Consider the following 21,272-nt stretch of genomic DNA (forward strand, 5'->3'; position numbering starts at 1 on the left):
ATAAACACATAGTTTGCCATGTACAACTTCACATTTTGAAACAGATATGCTAGTTGTTATGGCTAACATGTACTATAGTAAGAACACTGGAAAGTAAAAAATTAGAAACACTCCTACCTCTGGTCCTCAGATGTTCCTCAATAAAATGAAGTGATCAAAATACATTTTTAAAAACATTCTAAGTCCAGGATACTTATTTTGGAGGAGAAAAATCTTTCATAAATATCTGGTACCACTTTCCTCTGAAGCATCCCAAACACAAATAAAAATATGCACATACATGCACACACACACACACACACACACACCCCTAAATGCTTATCTGTCAAAAATAAATTCAACTATTTAAGATAAATATATAATTCCAGCTAGGTGTGGTGGCTAATGCTTGTAATCTCAGCAATTTGGGAGGCTGAGGTAGGTGGATCACTTGAGCCCAGGAGTTTGAGACTAGCCTGGACAACATGAAAAAGCCCTGCCTTTATAGAGGAAAACACAAAATCTAGCCAGTTATGGTGGCACATGCCTGTAGTCCTAGCTACTCAAGAGCCGGATGTGGGAGAATTGCTTGAGCCAGGAGGTCAGGTTTTCAGTGAGCCATGATCACATCACTGCACTGTAGTGTGGGCAACAGAGTGAGACTCTATCTCAACAACAAAAAATTAAATAAATAAGTAACTCTGGAAACATGTTCATATTCTATACTAATGTTAAAGAAAGTTTTAATGGTTTTTTTGTAAAATGCATTATAATCAGTAAAATGCATAAATTGTAAATTTCTGTAACGAGAATTAGAGTACCATCAGGTGAAAACATCATACTCTTCAACACAATTACCCCACATGAGACATTGTCTATAGCGCCATCTGAATAACAGAAAGAAAATGCTAGAAAAGCTTGGACAAAGAGGATATTCCAAGAATAGGACTAGCACTAGCTGTGATTCCTCAAGAAAGGCAATGATAGGGGAGACAAGATGGCTGAAGAGACGCAGCAAGAAGTGCCACTCCCATTGAGAGAGATCTAGTTATTGACTAAACCACCATAATATGGGCAGATGTTCGGAAACAAAAAGCTGAGGTGGATGGAGAGGCGACATTGAAGGCAAGGCTGAAGAGGAAGGAAGTTAGGAACCCTGCACAGCATAAGGGAATGCTAGGGCTCCTGGGAGAGGGGTGAGTGCGGGAACTAAGGGATAACTCACTCTCTCTGTGGACCTCTAGGATCCTAGCTACAGGATAAGCAGTGTCCTCCAGGAATATGTGATCTGGCAGGGGGATCTCCCTGGGGAAAAGGCAGAGACAGGCTTCAGGTGGTGTGTAGTACAGAAATGTTTGTGTGCTGGGCAGCTCCAGCAAAAAGTAGCCATAGATGCCCATCCCCTGGAACTCCCCAATTCCCGGAGGCATTGTTCTCAGCTGACCTCCGAGTCAGGAGAGGGCAAGACTGGCTTCCCCATGACTAGGGCACGTCTGTTTTGTAAGCCCTGCTGTCTGTCTGCCCCTCCCATGCTCCGTGTCTGCCCCCGCCTAGGGCCCATGCATAGCCACTCTGCAGGAACAGGTACACAGTGTAGCCTTAGCATCCCAGCCTGAGTGCTCTATGTTCATACACTTCTGGTGACCCAGAATTACATCAGATCCCCAAACACAGCTGGAACCTGACCTAGGCCATGTTCTGGTGCCTCCAGGCTATGGCACAAAATATGGGAGTACAGAGTTATTCCTACCAAACTACCAATGTCATTCTTCACAAAATTAGAAAAAAAAATTCTAAAATTTATATGGAACCATAAAGAACCCCAATAGTGAAAGCAATCCTAAGCAAAAAGAACAAAGCCAGGGCATCACACTACCCAACTTCAAACTATACTATAAAGCCACAGAAACCAAAATAGCATGATGCTGGTACAAAAACAGAGACACAGACTAGTGAAACAGAATAGAAAACTCAAAGCCTCACACCTACAGCCATGTGATCTTTGATAAGACTGACAAATAAAATGGAGAAAGGACTCCCTATTCAATAAATGATACTGCTAGCCATATGCAAAAGAATGAAATTAGGGCCTTACTTTTCACCATATACAAAAATTAACTTGAGATGAATTAATGATTTAAATGTAAGACCTCAAATTATAAAAATCCTAGAAGAAAACCTAGAAAACACACTTCCAGACATTGGCCTTGACAAAAAAAGAAAATTGGCTAAGTTCTGAAAGCAATTACAACAAAAACAAAAACTGATAAGTGGGACCTGATAAGCTAAACAGCTTCTGCACAGCAAAAGAAACTATCAACAGAATAAACAGACAACATACAGGATGGGAGAATATATTCACAACCTATGCATCCAACAAAGGTGTAATATCCAGAATGTATAAGAAACTTAAACAAATGCAACAAGTAAAAACCAAATAACTTTATTTTAAAAATGGGCAAAATACATGAACAGACACTTTGCAAAAGATAAACAGGCAGCCAAGAAACATACATAAAAAATGCTCAACATCATTAATCATCAGAGAAATGCGAATCAAAACCACAGTGAGATACCATTTTACACTAGTCAGAATGGCTATTATTAAAAAGTCAATAAACAACAGCTGGTAAGGCTGTGGAGGAAAGGGAACACCAACTTACATTCCTGCCAACAAGGTTTAAGTGTTCCCTTTTCTCCACAGTCTTACCAGCTGTGTAAATTCGTATGTAAATTAGTTCAGCCACGTGGGGAAAGCAGTTTGGAGGTTTCTCAAAAAACTTAAAATAGAGTTACCATTCAACCCAGCAATCCCATTACTGGGTATATACCCAAAGGAAAATAGGTTATTATGCCAAAAAGACACATAACGCTCATATGTTCATCATTGTGTCGTTCATCATAGCGAAGACGACATGGAATCAGCCTAGGTGTCCATCAGTGGATTGGATTTCTTTTTTTAAAGAGGTACATATACACCATGGAATAATATGCAGAAATAAAAAGGTAGGAAATCACGTTCTTTGGAGCAGTATGGATGGAGCTGGAGACTATAACCTGAGTAAACACAGAACAAGAAATCCAAATATTGCGTATTCTCCCTTATAAGTGAGAGCTAAACATTGAACACACATCAACATAAATATGAGAACAATAGACACTGCAGATTCCAAGAGGGGTCGTGAGGGAGGGGAGCATGCTTTGAAAAACTACCACTGGGTACTATGCTTACTACCTGAGTGCAATATACCCATGTAACAAATCTGCATATGTGCCCCTGTATTTAAAATATAAGTTGAAATTTTAAAAATAAAAAATAAAGGCAATTAAAAAAATACCCAATTTTCAAATGGGCAAAGCATCTGAATAGACATCTCACCAAAGAAGATATATAGATAACAAATATGCATATGAAAAGATGCTGATCATATATTATTGGTAACAAAGAGTTACCATCAAATGTTAGCAAACATGGAATAACAAGAACTCTTATTAATTGATGGTATAATAATGCACAAATAGCACAGGCACTTTGGAAGACAGTTTGGTGGTTTCTTACAAAGCTAAATGATATGATTTAACCATCACACACCTAGGTATTTACCAGAATGATTAGAAAATTTAAGTCCTGACAAGAACCTGTGCATTAATATTTAGAGCAGCTTTATTCTTAATTCTCACAAACTAGGAGCAAATAAAATATCCATGAAAAGAGGAGTTTATAAACAAACTCTGATACATCCACGTAGTGGAACAGTATTCACTGATAAAATGATATGAACTATCAAGCCAAGGAAAAACATGGAGGAACCTGAATAACAAATGACTGAGTGCAAGAGGCCAGTCTAGAAAATCTGTGTACTGTATATTCCAAGTGTATGACTTTCTGTAATAAGCAAAGCTATACAACATAAAGATCAGTGATGGCCAGGGGTTGGCCAGGAGGGTGGAGAGGGAGGAACAAATAGGAGGAGCACAGGGGGTTTTCAGGGCAGTGAAACTATTCTGCGTGATGCTTTCATGGTGGACATTAGGTATTAGTCAAAACCCATAGAATGTACAAGAACAGCAATGAGCCCAGACGTAAAATATGGAATTCAGTTAATAATAATGCAGCAACAGTGGTTCATCAGGTGTAACAAATATATCAAACTAAAGATGTTAATAATGGGTTTAACTGACAGTGGGAAGAAGGAATTTCTTGCTATAAACTCAATATTTTGTATATCTAACACTGTTCTAAAATAAACTTAAGTAATTTAAAATAATTTAATAGTGTGTATGATTTTATAAACATTCTACAAAAATACGCAAAAATGCTCAAGTTAAATGCTATGTAATGGGAAAAAAAGAAAGACAATGGTGACATTGGAAGAAGAAAATCTAGTCAAATTTAATCAAATCAGTAAGATCTAATTGACCAATAATATACAGTTGCCTAATTGAAGTGTCAGGTGTGGCTATTTGGAGACATGCGAAGGCATGTAACACAGGAAGTCTGAAGCACCAAGCACACAGTAGGTGCTCAACAAGTGTTTGTTTCCTTTCCCTGAATTATGCTCAAACTTTTGGAGTTTAGCTTTAATGAACTTTACAGATTTCTCAAAAAGACTATTCTCTCTCTATCCGGTAGGTTTTTACACAATCCCTTTTGCTAAGACCCATCTTCCCTCTATTATCTTTTGACTAACATTTTTTGTTTGGACTCAATTTTTTTTTTTTTTTTTTTTTTTTGACCAAGTCCCGCTCTGTAGCCCAGGCTGGAGTGCAGTGGCGTGATCTCGGCTCACTGCAAGCTCCGCCACCAGAGTTCACGCCATTCTTCTGCCTCAGCCTCCCGAGCAGCTGGGACTACAGGCGCCCGCCACCACGCCCGGCTAATTTTATGTATTTTTAGTAGAGGCGGGGTTTCACCGTGTTAGCTAGGATGGTCTCGATTTCCTGACCTCATGATCTGCCATCTCAGCCTCCCAAAGTGCTGGGATTACAGGCGTGAGCCACCGCGCCCGGCCTTTGGACTCATTTTTGGTACCTTTCTCCAGCAGTATTCTTTGACTCCCGGTGGTTGCTTGGTTTCTTTTACCAGGAATTTTCATAATATCCTACAGTCATCTCAACACAGTGTGTATATGTATGCATGAACATGGTAAGTATCTCAGTAAACACGCCCTGGATATCATAAGATATACTGTCTTACAGGTACCTTTAAGTCCTAATTAAAATTATAATTTAAAATGCTGATGAGGTTAAGATTTTCTAAGAATTCCTAACCCCTTAAAGTTACTAATCACAATGTCTATTGCTATGATTGTTCATTGATTGACAGTCCGTCGACTGGAGAAACACATTTGCATCTTTAAATGATTATTGAGAATCGTAGACTAACTGAGGTGTGTTACCAACTGATTAACTGAGGAAAATGGAAAGAATATTTTCTAAACATTTAACAGATGAGGAAACCCTAGGTTGTGATAAATTAAGAAACATAAAACTGGACTCCCTCAGCTTTGAACTCCCTGCCCAGTAATCCTTTGACTTAACCATGCTGTTCCTGGGGAAAAATTATTGCAATAAGTATAGATAGCTCTGAGTTATTTATGTGGAAGACAAAAGAAGGAAACAAAAGGTTAATGTGGGACCTCCTTAATTATAACATTCTCTCAAGTCCTCAGAGTTATTATAATAAAACTCCAGTGTATAACAAGTTATCGAAATTTGAAATCAGCATGGTATTTTGAATACTCAGGAAACCCACAAAATGAAAGTTCATCTTACTGTTTTGTGACTGGATAGATCTGCTTCCTTGGAATTTGTCTACTGCTATTCTTCCAGTACTTTATAAATACATGTTGACCGACTTATTTTGTATTTTAAGATACTTGGATAGACAAGCCCAAATTATAAAGTCATATAATCTAAATACATGAAAGTAACTAAATCATCATGGAATTTGTTATTATGCCTTTATATGTATGTTTAATTATCTTATTTAAATTCTTCCAAGATTATCAGTGATTTTCATTCCTTGAAAATTAAAAAAAAGACTAATGTTAAAACTTTTCTCCCATGCAACAGTAATTCTTAAAGTTTATTTAGAAAAGTAAAGCTGTTTGTTTTTGTTTCTGTGCATATTTTGTATTCTCAAATGATTTTCCCCATTATAGGATATGTGCATTTGTATATTTCTTTTTTGCCAAGGTTTTAAAGTAAGCATATTATACAGTGCAGTGAGGAAAATTTCCAATTTCTCTCTTGCATGAAATATCTGAGCTAATAATTGGACTAGGAGAAGTAGAATCTTTCTTTTCATTAGACTTCCCTTTTCAACAAAAGCTTTGTTAGCCTACTGAGTCATGACAAGTAATCCTTTATATGCTAGGGTACACTGTTCTTCCTGATGAACTTACAAATTAAAATGCAATGTGAAACGATGGCACTGGGAATATTGAGGAATAGCCACTGATGTGGGAAGAGATCTATAATTAAACCAAGATGTACATTTTAATTATAATTTTATCAAACTGATAATACAGAATAAAATACAGTTGGAGAAATCCAAGGGAGTCATAATAAAGAGCACAAGAATGCTACCTTGTACCCCTTGTTGTCTCCTCTACCTTCTGTTGCCAGGTCCTCCCCTCCCAAGCCTTATTTTAATATATCTTGCCAAGGATTAGAAAGCAATCAAGTGATTTTTCACCACCTTTATCCCAGGCTAAGGTAATTATTCATCTGTTTTTCTCTCCTGCTTCCTTTTTTTTTTTTTCTTAAACTTGGTTTGCTCAAGAGTAAAATGAACCACGGCACTTATCAGCTCAATGCATACACAAGCGATACTGAAGGAAACTGCCAGAGACTAAAGCCATAGGTTAGCTGCAAATCCATTAGTGATTTTAAATAGTGGGGAAAAAATTCTTGGTGAGTCGTGATAAAGCTGAACAATAACTGCAGAAGTCACAAAACATGAAAATGTAATTTGCATTAATATGTCATCAGATAGATTTACAGAAAGCTAACACAAGTGCAAAAGATTTCCTATAAGATAATCAAAGCCATATTTGCTGCTAAGGTTCATAAAAGTATTTTTAAAATTATTCTTTGACATATAACGCATAGTTTTAAGGGTCATAGTTTAGGAAAAGTTGTACAAAGCATAAAGCTAACATATCTAAAAGATATTCTTCCCAACTCCAAAGCACTCATAAATCAGAGAAATACTTGGAATTTACTATGGAAAATTTTAAAGTGTATATTTGGAAAAAATCTAGTGACATAATTTTTATTTAACTTTCCAAGCTTTTTATGGTTTATTTAGTATAAATAAGCTTTCAACCACAGCATCCACAATTATACTGAAGGAAAAAAATATTAAGTCATTCTAATCTCACATTCTATAACTACAACTTATTTTACTACTTTCTTTTTCCTGTTTTACAAATTTCCTTCCAAAGCCATCGTAAACTTCCATAAGAGAGCTCTAAAGTCAAATCCATTAAGCCATCATGGTACATCTTATTTCAAGATTTTTTAAATTAGCCAATCAATAACCTAACAGACCATACTGACTCACTCAAAGCAATTACAAAGTATTTGTTCATTAGTGGAGCTGTGCTAGCTTAAAATTTGAAGCAAAGTCCAGTGTCAAAATATATTGTCCATGTTTATTACCAGCATTTAAAATTTTGTAATATATATATATGTTTATATCTATATCATAAAACATATATTAGATATATATGATGTCTTAATAATGTATTATATATTATATATATATACACATACACCTATAAACACATATAATCTCTCCTACATTTTATGAACAAATTGTATATGGTTTGAGTAGGGTTTGTTATGTACAGGATTTGGGTGACTATAACTTCTTTCACCAACACAGTTTAGCTAAAAACATGTTTTGGAGAAAAAAAACTCTAGTCCAACCTAGCTAGAGTCTTTAGAAAAAATGAAAGAAAAGTTTTATAAAATAAGTAGGAACAAAAATATGAAATAGTATATTTTTGTTTCTGCTCAATATTGATAGCAAATACTATTTTAAGTAACAAAAATCTTATTATATAATAAACATAGAAAGAATCAGAAAAATACAAAATTGCCATTCAGGAAACACTACAGTAGTAATTATTGCAGGCAAGATTCAGCAAGGGATACCAAAATTACTGGGTGAAGCAGGATATTTGCATAATCTCACAGTATCTCCTCCAGTATATTTATTAGTCACAAAGGGAAAAATACTATATTTATGGTGGAAAAACCTAGTACATGCTACTTTCTCATAGATAAAATATATATCATTATCATATACCCTGATATGATGTACTGAAAAGGACATAACGTAGTTTCTGTAGTCTTTATGCCCAAAATTCAGAATCTTAGTCTAATCATTCATAAATATTACATAAACCAAAGTGAGAGGCATTCCACAAAACAACTAAATGGTACTCATAAAATGTTTCAAGATAATGAAAGATAAGAGAGATTTAGCAATGGTCACAGATTAGCAGAAACTAAGGAAACTGATCATTTAAATGCAATTCGACATACTAGTTTGAGTCCTGGAACAGAAAAAGAATATTTGTTGAAAAACTAGTAAAATTCCAATAATGTCTCATATTACTTAATATTATAGTACCAGTGTTAATTATACAATTGTACAAATAAATTTTACAATGGCTATGTCAGTTGTTAACATTAGGGGAAGCTGGATAAGGGGTACATACAAAATTTACCATTTTTGCACCTTTCCTGCTAGTCGATAATTATACAAAAAAATTTTAAAGCCAACGCTTCAAGTAGGTCATGATGTAAATGAAGGCAACATGCTCCAAAACTTTCTTTGTAACCACTAAGTTATTTATTTCCACTTTGCTAATGTTATAATTATTGGCTAGCCTAGATTTTTCTCCAAATACAATGATGAGAATATATTACTTCTCCATATTTCATTATCAATAATACAAACCAATAGCTTAAGCCTGTTTTCTATTATTATATTTACCTAACCTAAAAACTCTTCTTGTCTATTATAGTATTTCATCAAATTCAAGACAAGCATTTATTGATTGCCATTATTTGCCATGCACTGAAGCAGCTATAAGATGACTACAATACATTTACCTGCATAGACTAATGAAAACTAGAAAAAATTTACATCTTCTATGCCTACTGTAACCCATTACAAGTTAAAACTATTTTGAGAATTATTGATACATTTGCATGCATTTCATGGTTATATTCATGGTGGAAAACTTTATTAGCATCGAGAGCTGAATTTTACTGTAATTAGATTTGTATATAATGGTATGAGGTCATATAAGCATAAGAGTAAAATAAGTTACCACATAATCAGCATTTTGTACCATAAACGCTAATACTGAAAAACAGCATGTGAGAAGCACAACAGAATGTTATAGGCATAGAAGTAAAGCACAGTGGACATTCCCTTGCTGGTAGAATCAAGAGGAGGAGTACTTTAAAATCACTTGCAGGTGGCTGGGTCAAATGGGATTTCTAGTTTTAGATCCTTGAGGAATCGCCACACTAATGTAAATGACGAGTTAATGGGTGCAGAACACCAACATGGCACATGTATACATATGTAACAAACCTGCACGTTGTTCACATGTACCCTAGAACTTAAAGTATAATAAAAAAAATCACTTGCAGGTAAGTTGCACTCTAGAGATTCCTATCTTAATACTAATTTTTCTTAACTTCATGTTTTTACTTATAAAATTGGCTGGGCGCGGTGGCTCACGCCTGTCATCCTAGCACTTTGGGAGGCTGAGGCAGGTGGACCACCTGAGGTCAGGAGTTTGAGACCAGCCTGGCCAACATGGTGAAACCCTCTCTCTACTAAAAATACAAAAAAATTAGCTGGTGTGGTAGTGTGCGCCTAAAGTCCCAACTTCTTGGAAGTTTGAAGCATGATAATTGCTTGAACCTGGGCAGCGGAGGTTGCAGTGATCTGAGATCGCACCACTACACTCCAGCCTGGGTGACAGAGTGAAATTCCGTCTCAATTTAATAAAAAAAATACATAAAAATTTTAAAAAATCATTTTTATTTCTCCTAATTTAACTAGATTTTATAAAATATTTCATTTAAAAAAAAAGAACAAACAGTACTGCACAACAGTGACACTCTCAGTAGTAAAACAGTTGGGCGGTAGAGAGTGCTACCTCACCAAGCTCAAAATCTTTTGTCAGCTTCGAGGTAAAGGTCCAACTGGTTTATGATATATGATGACATATATGCATTGACAAATATATATCAAGATTCAGGAATTGTTTATGCCAACTATGTAAAAAAAAAAAAAAAAAAGGCCAAATTCTTTACAGTCCAAAATTTAATTAATTGATATTACTTTTTTCTGTCAATTTTCTTTTGTCACAGTTTAACTAATATACTCTCCTAAATACATCATTTCATAAAGCAAAGAAAGGGTTAAATAAGATTTCAGAAAAAGAAAAAGAAGATTGAGGAATGGAGAAAAACATACCAGGTAAAAGGGATTTGGGACACCCAATAAGGTGGATAAAGGAAAAGAGGATAAAATAATGCTACTACAAAAGGTCAGAGACCTGAGAAAGATTAAAGATCCAAAAGAAATGAAAAAAAGTAGAAAAATTTGAATCTGAACAATGTATATCAATTTTTTATTTATTATTACTATTACTATTATTTGAGTCAGTGTCTTGCTCTGTCTCCCAGGCTGGAGTGCAATGGCGTGATCTCGAATCACTGCAACCTCCGTCTCCCAGGTTCAAGAGATTCTCCTGCCTTAGCCTCCCAAGTAGGTGGGACTACAGGTGCCTGCCACCATGCCTGGCTAATTTTTTGTGTTTTTAGTAAAGACAGGATTTTGCCATTTTGACCAGGCTGGCCTAGAACTCCTGACTTAAGGTGATCCACCCACCTCAGCCTCCTAAATTGCTGGGATTACAGGCGTGAGCCATCGCGCCCAGCCTGTATACCACTTTTACAATCAGTAGACACTTGGGAAATACAAATAAATCATGAAGTTATGATTTTTCTAAAAATGTTTCTTTCCTTTTATTGTTTTATACACATCTGAATGTACAGAGGACAAGCTCCTAGTCATATTTTCTTTCACAAAAGGATGCCGTGAAAAAAAGGTATAAAAATAGCCCTCTGGCCCGAATAGGTGGCTCATGCCTGTAATCCCAGCACTTTGGGAGGCCGAGGCGGGCAGATCACAAGGTCAGGAGATAGAGACTATCCTGGCTAACGCGGTGAAACCCCGTCTCTACTACAAATACAAAAAAATTACCCGGGCATGGTGGCAGGCGCGTGTAGTCCCAGCTACTCCGGAGGCTGAGGCAGGAGAACGGCGCGAACCCAGGAGGCGGAGCTTGCAGTGAGCCGAGATCGCGCCACTGCACTCCAGCCTGGGCGACAGTGCGAAGTTCCATCTCAAAAAAAAAAAAGAAAAAGAAAAAGAAAACAGCTCTCTAAGGGGATGGGAATGGATTTTATTTAAATCCTGTAGACACAATTTATAATATTAATCTGATGCAAAAGAAAAAAATGTTTAAAGGCGGAGAAGTAAAAAGAAAAGCCCAAATAGCCACCAGGTAAGCTCCAGTTGGTTATCACATTTTAGGAATTGTGATAACCAAATCTGGCCATATTTTAAAGAATATTTTTTTTCTGCATGAAGTTGACATACAATAATCAGTGAAGTGTTTAAACAACTATCTAACTCTTCTTTCATAGGAGTCAAAATTAGATCTAAAGTGGAAACAACTAAAAGAACCCTCTTCTTTAGTTATCGCTTTACTCACAAGTTTCCAGTGCCTCTCTAACACTTTCAAAAATTGATTCAAAGTCCTTCATTAAGTTTATGTCAATATTCCATCACCTATCAGTGTACCTGACACATTATACATGTTTAAATATTTTTTCCCTGGCTACATGGACATCTGGATGGATCTTATAACATTTTTTGCCTTTCCATACATAGTATTTATTGTAGTCTACTTTGAGTTGATATTTATATTTGTATGCCTATATATTTTTCTAAATAGGAAGCACATGTTAAAACATTTCAGAAACCAGGGCTCTAACTTTGGTGGAGAAAGCATTAATGTACATCCAAGGTAAGCATCATCAAGCGGAATGCCTCGGCCTATAGGCAAGTTCCCGTAGCATATGAGATTTTCAGTGCATAACTATTCAAACTTGGGAAATGTACTGGATGTCACATAAGAAGTTCACAGAATATAAATAAACCCCAACAATAAATTGCTTGCTCCAAAATATTTTATTCTGCACTATTTTTCCCTGTTCACCGGCCAAGACACTCTACTGAGGGGGAAATAATCAACATATTCCCCAGGTGATTAAAACTTTTAATTCAAGTCGGAATTTATCAGGACAAGTGGAAATCAAACTTAAGGTAAACATTGTAGCTACTGAAATCTCTCTTATAAATTCTCTGGATGAACTTCAATTATATTCAGGTCTTCAAAAACAGAGGTTAATCACTTGAGCGAATATTTTATTTGTCTTTGTGAAACAACTAAAAGAACACACATAATTTCTTAACTCCACGGGATCAAAGACGGTCTTAGCAGGCCAGAACCTCTTTCTAATCTGGTCCCAATTTCCTCTAATTTTAATGTAGAGGTAGGAGTATCTGGTTGGGAATCTAGACTGTATTATTCATTAGCTCTCCATCCTCAGATTTAATGTACCCAAGTCTCAAGTTTCATAGCCTTAAAAAGTGAATGTTTGTTTTCTTGATGTATTGTCTTGGACATTGGACAATTTTTCTTAAATGAGAAAAAATATGGCAAAGAATTTTATAAAATGTTTATCCTCCTCATCATCTAATTCGTTTCCTGCCGTTGAAAGCCACCTTCCCCAGGAACTTGAGAATGACACCTGTCCACTGTTTCAGCAGTTGGTTTGCTTCCCTGCTTATTGTTTTCTCTATGAAATCTTAAAACCTAATTAATGCTTTGCTGCCCACTGCAGGTGGAGAGGAGAATAAATCAATTCCCTTCTGCCTGATTTCAGTGGCTTTATCTCAAATGTTTTGTAAGTTATTCTGCTGCTAATTAAACAATCTCATTTATAGATATTTTCTTCCTATGAACTCAATACTAGTTTAATAGGTATAAATATAAGTTTTGATCAACTATTAAATCCATAACAAAGAAAAATAACAAGGACTTAAACAATGTATATTAATAATTATGTTAGCTTAAAATTAGACATTCACACAAATGTATGTCAAATTCAGTTCTTATATTTTCGGCTATTTTCATATTACAATTGTTTAATGAATCTCTTCAAAACTTGTAATGTGTTTCAGTAGTTGCCTAGAATGGGACCAAGTATTATAATAGGCAACAAATATATTTTGAATAAACAAATGAATTGATCTACACTAATATAAGAATACATGTAAAAACCCAAACCATCCTTATAACAAGCACGGTAACTAGTTCAGTTTGAACAGGTCCTGTGGTATTTTGGAAGACAGATGGTTCGGTATCTATCATAAATATATATAATGAACCAGAAAATGTAATAGATAAATGCACTGTTTTAACAGTTCATAGTAGAATGTATTAAAGGATTTTTCTTAAAATTTCTACTCTAGTAAAATTTTGTTACAGATTTTTTTTAGGAACTATAAAATTTTTTTCCCACTGTCCTTTTGTTATGCTGCTTATAGCCATCATTAAGGGGATTCTCAGCTGGTTTTAAAAGATTTTAGTTTAGTTATATCTTCAGTTAATTGTGTTAGCTAAAATCAGATTATACCTTTAAAAATGAAAAAGGTGTTCTGGAATTATTTGTTAACTGCACACATTTGTTCTTTAAGCAATTCATAAGATCATAGAATCACATTTTTTTAAAGCTGAAATAGACTTTAAAAGATGGTAAATGTTAGAAGTTTGTTTTGAATCTGTGCAATTATAATAATGACCTTTAATTCTTTTCTAATGGCCTAGATGGAATTAATTGGTTATTTCAATATCAGGGCTTATCTTGTGTGGAATTTTAAGAGTCTCTTCTTTCTCATAATGTGTTCTGTCACCCATGATGATAAGTTTATCTATCAAGCTTATTTAAAATGTTCTGAAAGCACATTTTTAAGAGCCTTGGCATTCTCTGTCTTTCTTCCTTTCATCTTTCTTCTACATTATTTGCAGGGAGGAAGAACCCATTTTTGTTCCTTCGTAATTTTGTTTTGGTCAAGCTATCATTTAGCTTTTACCAACAGTCTTTCTTTTTAATTATGTTTCCTATATTGAGACATTTTTTTGATTGGAAATAGTATACTATTTACAAAAATCGAGAAACGATTTTTTGCTTATGGCAAGTTATAAGCTATCCAATTTCTAAATAGCAGCCATGCTGCCATCTTCTGGCAAGTTATAAGCTATCCAATTTCTAAATAGCAGCCATGCTGCCATCTTCTGGTTATCTTGTAAGAATTTTCTTATGCTTACAAGCTTCATTTTAAAATGCATCTTGATGTACCTTGAATTTTTTTTTATGTCTACTAAGGACACATATTTGAATAATTAGAGCATTGCATCTAGAGATCTGTTGTCCTGAAGTCCCAAAGCAAATAAAAACTTAAGTCTTATCATTTTAAATATTATAATCAAATGAGACTCCAAGGATAAAAAAAATGTTTTATCCCATGATTTGGAGGCCAGTGAGATTTTCTGACACTTTTTAAAAAAATCATATTACTCTTTATTTTTTTCACAGCTTTTCAGTGTGCAGCAAGATGACCACCCTTCCCTCAGTGAGTGTGAAACTTTTCCAAATCCACAATTCCTGTTAATATTAGTACTGCATGTTATTTAATGCTGTTTCAGGTAGCACTGAATAACTTGCCAATGTAACTGTCTTATTTCATTTGAAAACTCTGCCAGCACCTATAGTGCAGGCCAAGGGCCACTAAGGAAAGGTAGAAGGAAGCGAGAGTTTCATATATCTTTAAGAGCTTTTTCATTTTAAGTGATCATTAAGACTTATAGCACTCTTTTTTTGTATGTTAGTATAACCTAATTATGTTCAATTTTTGTATTGTGTGAAAATTCCCATTTACCCCACTGGCATTCTTCTCCTAGTAGCCCTGGAGGAAAAAGTAGAACAATTTTAGGAGATAAATTTATGTCTCACACTGAAAACTGATTTTAAAATGTAAGATATTACATACATTGCTTCAAATTCAAATGAGGAAGTACACTCAGTGGCTTCAAGCTCTGTGCTATTTTCAGATGACTATATGAGAGTATAAATCGTAATAGCTCATTGAAAATCAGAATGCAAATGGCCCCAGTAAATATTTAGCAACAGAGGATTTTCTCAACTGTTTATTAAGAGCAATCCAAAATCTAAAGCAGCTGAGACAGGTGCTAATTTCAAGCCTGTTATTACTAATTAGTGATGAAATTTAATGGTGTTTATAAGTAGCTCTGAAGCATTTGTCATATAAACATGGCTTAAATTTAAGGGGCATTAAAATGGAGTTTTTAAGCTTAATAGACTTGGGCAAACAGATATTTTGAATAATCAACACCTCTGAGAGCATATGCCAAATTTAAATGGCAAAATTGGCCCATTTGTTGTGGGCACAAAAATGATCTTGTAACTTCTGGATACTGTGTGTGAATGGATATGGATGTGGACTGTACCATACCTAGATGGTTGATTACTATTTGTTTACTAAAATACAGGACCTGAAATTCCATTATTTTGCTATGACAAAATTGTTTTTAGTCTCCTGTATTCACAAAAATTGCTGTTATCATAAGTTGATAGATGCCAATTGAATGGAAATTTTATCATCCCGTAGCTTTACTATGAATAAAATGGATGTATCTATAAAATGTGCCATTTGATCCATTTCTCTGAGTTGTTTTCTTCCAATTATGAAGGTATAATCTTTTTTCATATCCAGAAACAAAAGTAAAACTCCTACTTGGTCAAACTCATGATCTTCTATTATCAGCAGCAAAGTAGAACTAAATGTGTTAAAATGCCCACACATGAGCCTATATTATCAATATAAGTAGACAGACAAATGGATGGATGGACGGACAGATAGATATACATGATTGTCAATATGTGTTTCTTAAATTTATTTTATGCTATTAAGAAAGATTATCTCTGTTAGTAAAAAGCGTAAGTTATTTTATTCAAAAATTTACTCCTTTATACACATCCTAAACCTGAATCAGGAGGGAAAAATGTTTTATTCAATATTTTCAAGGGTTTCAAATTCAGCTCAGAATATATTATTTTAGAAAAAAACTATGTAATGGTAAAAGTATCTTATTTGTTCTTCCTTCTGTGTAGTTCCTACTTGGTTTCCATTAGATTAAATCCAAAATTCTAGTTAACTTTAAGTAAATGGACAAAAAGTATAAAATAGTAAAAATATTAAGATTAAAATGTTTTGAGGATAAAATGGGACTTTTAGTTGTATGGTACTGGAAATAGTTTATGAAATTCAACCTACTACTTCCTAAGAGTATCAAAGAGCTAAAGAATAATCAAAAGGAGTAAGAAATAAAAAGACAATCTGATTCCACCAACATGTATTAATCTTTTGTCCTACGTGAGGCATTAAGTTAAGTTAAAGAAATATGTGTTTGGTACTTGTCCTTCCCTCAGGTGTTCAGAGCTCATCAAGTGAGTGAGACACATAAACATCTATTAAAACAATATGACGAATGTGTATATATATATGTATATATATACACGTATATATACATATGTGTGTGTGTATATATGTATATATACATATATATGTGTGTGTATATATGTATATATACATATATGTGTGTGTATATATGTATATATACATATATATGTGTGTGTATATATGTATATATACATATGTGTGTGTATATATATGTATATATACATATGTGTGTGTGTATATATATGTATATATACATATGTGTGTGTGTATATATATGTATATATACATATGTGTGTGTGTATATATATGTATATATACATATGTGTGTGTGTATATATATGTATATATACATATATATGTGTGTGTGTGTATATATGTATGTATACATATATATATATGGTGTTCCAAAAAGTACAAATTACATTCCCATTAATTATGCCCATGTTGACCATGGAAGGTGTTACCAAGAAATGACATAAGGACTAGGCCTTAAAGGATGCTTAGATTTTTGCAAGGCAAATGAGTGGGTATTTGAAGAAACATGAGTAATATAGTGAAATGTATGGAGACTTAACGATTTATGGTATTTGGGGCACTGGTAGCAGAGGCAAAAGTGAGTGTATCAATGTGGCAAGAGCAGAGAAGGCATGGCAGGGGGATATGTAGAAGACAAAAATAGAAAGGTAAGTGAGGGATACTGAATGATAAGCTAATCAAACAAGGAGAATTTAGACTCTTTAAAGAGATGAGTCTTGACGATAATCATGAGTAGCATTGTTTGTCCACTATTTCACATGTGAGATTTAATCTGATCTTCAAAAGAGCCCTGAAATATAAGAATTACTATGTTCTCAATTTTACAGATAATAAAACCAAGGCTTACAGAAAATAAATATTTTGTCTGGAATCAAACCTGTAGTAAGTAACTCAAACTGAGTATCTCTCTAAAGGTCTTAACTTTTCTGCTAAACTGCCAGCCTGACCAGAATGGTGTTTTAAAAGATAACTTTACTGGCAGTGCTAAATTAGAATAAATTGAAGGGAAGAGAACCTAAAAGGGGAAGATAACAATTTAGAAGATGCTGCAATCATCTAAACCAGAAATATCACAGGTCTAAATGAATGAGGGAGTGGAAAGAGTAGAGGCAGCTTTACCTTAAAACCGAAAAACTTGAGCTTCAATGTGCTCACTGGCACAGGCCACTCCCGAGCCCCTGGGAGGAGCCCTTGCACGGGCTTTACATGATCATATATGTTTGTAAAGTGTGAGAATACTTTAATTATGTATAGTTAAGGCTCCTGTTTCTTTCTACTTTGTCTTCCAATCTGTCACACTTTTGCTCCTGTCCTATGGTGTTGGAAAGGCCACATGTATTTGGAGATCTGGATAGGGAAATACTTGAGAATATATTTAATTTGGAAATAGTGGGGTATATTGAGTTTTAGAATAGTGGAACCTAACTATTCCATTGTAGGGAAAGTTTTTAGGAATACTATCACCCGATATTAACTCATCCAGCTTTGAAATACTGTTATAGGGCTAGAGATCTCATCACAATATTGAGGGCCATTGCCACCCAGCCAAGGAAGCATTTGGATAGTGGAAGAAAAACAAGGTTTGAATTTTAAGGAACCAAAAACAAGTCTGAGGACAATTCTCAATCATCAGAGAAATAAAGTATAAGCATAGTATTGTGTTATCATTGATACTTAGTCAAAAAGGGATGTCAAAAGGGAATATACATGCTAGATAATGAAGCATATACATTTATAAACATGTCATTAACCTTTTTCTTATTTTTGAAGGAAATAACATAAAATAGATTTGATTAGTATTTCTTTGTCATAGGACAAAAACCTCCAGCAGTACTTCAAACTGCAAATACACCTGTGTATGAAGTCGCATGGTTTATGTTTCCCATTGTATCAGATCATGTCTTACCACATCTGACACATCTTCTTCTGACAATGTTTGGGAGTTCCAGACTAAACAGTAAGTAAAATTGCCACTGACATAGCAAAATGATCCAAACATACTAGAAAAAAAAAAAAAAAAGTACATTTCTAGTCTCTCTACAGAAACTATCGCAGGATTGTTTTATGTGAAGAAAATATCAATGGCTATGCACCACCGTCACAAGAAAAAAGAAAGAGAATATATAGAATTACAGAACTGTATTAAGAAAAAGATTCTTCTAAATTTTAAGGTATTTTTCAGTTTTTTTTAAATATGCAATTTATTGTGATTTCTTTATTCATTCTAATCAGATATTCACTTCTGAACAGATGCCGTATTTTTTTATTTTTTTTTATTATTATACTTTAGGTTTTAGGGTACATGTGCACAATGTGCAGGTTTGTTACATATGTATCCATGTGCCATGTTGTTTTGCTGCACCCATTAACTCGTCATTTAGCATTAGGTATATCTCCTAATCAGATGCCATATTTTTAAAGTGGATCCCCAAATGGATACCAAGTTTTGGTTCTGACACACAAATCCTTTCCTCAGTTAAAAGAAGAAGAAGAAAAGGAGGCTGGGATATCTGAGAAACGTTTTGAAGATAAACTTGCTAATACTTCTTAATCCAGTGGCAGGGAGAGTAAGATAAAATTCCATGGTGCCTATCGTGGATAGAGTACTGAAAAGGATTCTAGGTTTGCATAGAAGACAGCTCAATTTTAGATATGTGCTGTCTGAGGAATCAAAGAAATTATGGGAAGAAATATCCGGGAGGAGGTTGAAATGATGGCTCTGATGCTCAGGAGAAAATTGAAAAATAGTCATGTAAATTTGAGGAAACTAAGCATTTGCTGACAGCTAAAGCTAAGAAAGTAGATGAGAATTCTCAGGGAGGGACTTTTCAGTTGGAAGAAATGAAGAGAGGTACAAAACCTGTAGCCTGATAAATGTGTGGAGTAAAATGAGGAACCACAGCATGTAAAAGAAGAAAAAACAAGCAAAAATTGCATTAAAAAAGGTAGGCAAGAATTAGTAGAAAGTTGAATTTGGAAGGTAAAGTCAGAAAGGACTTCATGAAAAATCTAAAAATAGCAAAGTCTTCAGGAATGAAAGGGCCATGAGGACTGAGAAAAGGATGCTAGTGTTTTGGGGTTCCTTTAAACCACTTTATTGAGGTATGATTTGGCATATAGAAAGCTGCATAAATTCAACATATACAACTTGATGAGTTTGGAGAGAAGTATACACCATTACGTCATTGCCACAATCAAGGCCATAAACTTATTCATCATCTGAATAGTAATATTTAAAAGGATGCTGGTAAACTCAGTGTAAGAAGTTTTTATCAACTAATAGAGATGGAAGATTGAATATAGTTTTCTGAATAGTAGATGGGATATCTGAGAGCAAAGACAGTGGTCTCACACTGTACTTTAAAGATATATATAGGGAAGGAATCAAAAACACATTTTAGAAGAGAATGTTACAAAGTATTTGGTCCAGAATTGGCTTAATTTAAAAAAATACAACATATGAATAAAATATGTAGATTTATATCAAAATAGTAATACCCTAGGTAGCAGAATTTCAGGCAGTTTTTTTTTTTTTTAAACAGGCAGTTTAGTTGTTTGTTTTTTTGCATGTATTTCCAATTTTTAAAAAAATTAAATTATTTTATAAGAAAATACTATAAATTACATATTTAAAATGTGTAAAGCAAATTTATATAATTTAAGAAGGTAATTAATTATTAAGGAAGAAAGTAGTAGTTAAGATTAGAAGGTTCTGGAAGATAAGGAAAACATCAAAGATAACAGATGGACCAAAAATCTAGAAAAATGAGAAAGAATAGAGTGAATAATCCAAAATTGATGAGGCTATACTTGATGAAAAGAATCATCTTCTGTCAGGTCGGGCATGGTGGCTCACACCTGTAATCCCAGCACTTTGGGAGGCTGAAGCGGGTGGATCACCTGAGGTCAGGAGTTTGAGGCCTGGGGACTAGTGTGATCCTGAATCACAGGTTCCTTGGAGAAAAAGGGTAAAAGCAAAGGGCCAATTGATTAAATGATTTTAAAAGATCCTTTAATGATTTATAACTAATGAATTATAGGTCTGTAAAGAGAGAACAGATTATTTGAAATTGAATAGATGAACAAAGGAAGGATCATTGTCTATAGACCATGAGTTCCTGGAAGACAGAAACCACTTGTTTGATACTTTGTAGCTCTGTCAGCACGTGGTAAGTACCTGATAAATGTATTTTGACTGATTGAATGATACTTCATTAATATTAGGTATTTAATTATATTTGCCCAATTTATCTAATGTTGAAGGGTGTTTAAGGGTCAATAAAGGAGCTCATCCACATCTCTAGCTGATAGCAGTACATATAACAAGCAATTTAAAGCTTGTAAAACAATAGCCACTCAAAATTTAATGAACATTTCTTAAGAGATATGCAACAGAAACATTTACATCTCTAAAGGAGATACACGATTAGTTGAGCTTTTTGACAACTGTCCAAGCACTAATCTCCTTGTTCTATACTAAGAGTTTAGAATGTATTTAAATAAGAAAGATGTTATAAATAGCTACTCAACTGTTATTTAT

General features: G+C 34.4%; 1 long non-coding RNA gene across 1 annotated transcript in view; it reads right to left on the minus strand.

The window, feature by feature from the left end:
* Nucleotides 1-20,687, minus strand: part of LOC129462713 (uncharacterized) — a 90,750-nt gene extending 70,063 nt beyond the window's left edge. Inside the window, exon 1 of the long non-coding RNA XR_008650928.2 lies at nt 20,591-20,687. This is a non-coding gene — a long non-coding RNA (uncharacterized lncRNA). The remainder of the gene's footprint in view (nt 1-20,590) is intronic.
* Between the last annotated feature and the right edge of the window lie 585 nt (nt 20,688-21,272).

Source organism: Symphalangus syndactylus, chromosome 14 (assembly GCF_028878055.3).
Source record: "Symphalangus syndactylus isolate Jambi chromosome 14, NHGRI_mSymSyn1-v2.1_pri, whole genome shotgun sequence".
In the NCBI taxonomy this organism is placed as follows: Eukaryota; Metazoa; Chordata; class Mammalia; order Primates; family Hylobatidae; genus Symphalangus; species Symphalangus syndactylus.